At 47.0% G+C, this 2,091-nt stretch overlaps 1 non-coding gene across 1 annotated transcript; it reads right to left on the reverse strand.

Annotated features, from left to right (window-relative positions):
• Positions 1–347: 347 nt before the first annotated feature.
• On the reverse strand, positions 348–543 carry LOC119969805. The gene has a single exon (XR_005461474.1). It is a non-coding gene; the product is annotated as a U2 spliceosomal RNA (small nuclear RNA).
• Between the last annotated feature and the right edge of the window lie 1,548 nt (positions 544–2,091).

Raw genomic sequence — 2,091 nt, forward strand, 5'->3', positions numbered from 1 at the left:
TGAGAGATCGGAACTTCATTTTTAAATTGTGTCCTGATCTCCGAGGCCCCAAAACGACCCCACCTCTCCCACCCCCCCAGCCTGAACAACACCAGGCACCCCCAGCCCGATCGCACACATGCAAAAAATGCCAGCTTGGCAGTGCCAACCTGGCACCTTGGCAGTGCCTATGCCAGATAGCAGTGCCAGGCTGGCACCCAGGTGACACTGCCAGGTTTCCCACGTGGCACCAGCAGTGCCAGGGCACCACCCTGCCCAAAGGGCATGCAGCTGGGGGTCTTCGATCCCCTGGGAGGCTCCCACGATTGCCATTCCATCTGGACCGCGTTTGTGGGGACAAGTTTTTTAAAAAATTACTTTATCTGAGTTACAAACCAGGGCTCAGATTGTGGGTCAGAGGCGAACCCCTAATCCAGCTCCTTGCCTGTTCCAAAAACCAATTCAAATTGAATCCAATTCATGGTCCCCACAAGAGAGACATACCAGATCTGAGCCAAAAGGCTCAATCTACACTTGATCTTAGCCAAAAGGCCGAGAAGCGAAGCGTTTGTGGGGACAAGTGCTGAACGGCGCTCGCCTGAGGTCTCTGAGGCCAAGGAGATGAATTCCAAAGCCTCAGGTGCCTCGGGAATGTGCACATTAGAGTGAGGTTTACTACCTTGCTCTAAATTGCAGATTTGCCAAAAAGTGTCCCACCCCACAATGCACAGGATTTACATCACGTCTCATGAGAGAGCTTTGAAACTCATGAGGCGTGGTGAGCCGGATAGATCCTTGGAGCGGGGTCTCACGGTGTTCATCGGCCACGATGCACTACAGCGAGCTGCTTTTCCAGCGCAGCAATGCCATTGGAATGCACCCATAATATCAGTTGATGGCATGAGTAACTAAATTACCAATATGTCAGTCAGCTTATGACTAGACTTTGGACTTTGACACATGGCTTGTTAAGTCCCGTGGCTTCAGTGCAGGAACAAAGGAAGTCCCATGGCTTATTTATTAATTGATTCCAATATTTTTACCTCCACCAAATTTACAGACCGATATTTAGAATTCCAGATTGGAACCTGGGGTTACCCTGAAGGCTACTACCCCAGAGTACTTACATTCGCTCTGATTCAGCTGTGAATGTGACAGTAAATATATTTGGGAGGTAAAAATATTAACAGAAGTTCATCCCACCACTGTAATATTTTTAATATGCTACTGTCTTCAATAATGCAGAGTAATAATTACTAAGCTTCTGCTTTTCCATGACTGGGGAAAATATGAAATATTTGTTTCGGTCCAAAAATGGAAACACAGGGAAAGATCCTGAATAGATAGGCCTAAAGCACACCTAATATTAGGCCCAAGACTTAATTATCAATAATCCCGCTAGCTGCAGACAACCAATAGGACAGCTTACCAGAGACCAGGCCTTAAAGATCAGGCCATTGCATTGTTGGCACCGAGCCTCAGGTTAGTCCTTAAAATTGGAACCTGAGACATGGGGCAGATGGGGATGGGCAACGGAAATAGGGGAATGGGAGTTGAGGAGTTATTGCCAGGACTGGGGAGGCTTCTGACTGATCAGGAAGAATTGAAGTTGTGATTTAAGGTTTTGGGGAGGGTTGTTGGTAATGAACAGATGCTGGCAACAGTATGAATGCAGAAATGGGAGGAGCACTGATGCTCCTCTTGGAGCGGGACTTAATGCAACCTATAACAAAGGGAAAGATGGCAGCTGGATTCACTTAATCATGGGTGAGGTCGAGCATCAGTCCTCCAGCAGTGGCAAAACTACAACTTTCATGGCCACAACCATGGGTTTGGCTGCACAAGAACATAAGCACTCGGATCAGGATTTGGCAATTCAGCCTTTCCAGCCTGCTTCACCATTCAATGCCATCATGACTGATCCAACTCGGCCTCAACTCCACTTTCTTGCCCGTTCTTCATAACTCTTCAAATCTAAAACTCTAAAAATCTGTCTATCTCAACTTTAAATTTGCTCAATGTCCCGGCATCCACTGCACTCTGGGGTTGTGAATTCCACAGATTCGTGACCCTTTGAAAGAAGTAATTTCTCCTCATCTCTGTTTTAAATCT

This window comes from Scyliorhinus canicula, chromosome 7, assembly GCF_902713615.1.
Source record: "Scyliorhinus canicula chromosome 7, sScyCan1.1, whole genome shotgun sequence".
Classification (NCBI taxonomy): domain Eukaryota; kingdom Metazoa; phylum Chordata; class Chondrichthyes; order Carcharhiniformes; family Scyliorhinidae; genus Scyliorhinus; species Scyliorhinus canicula.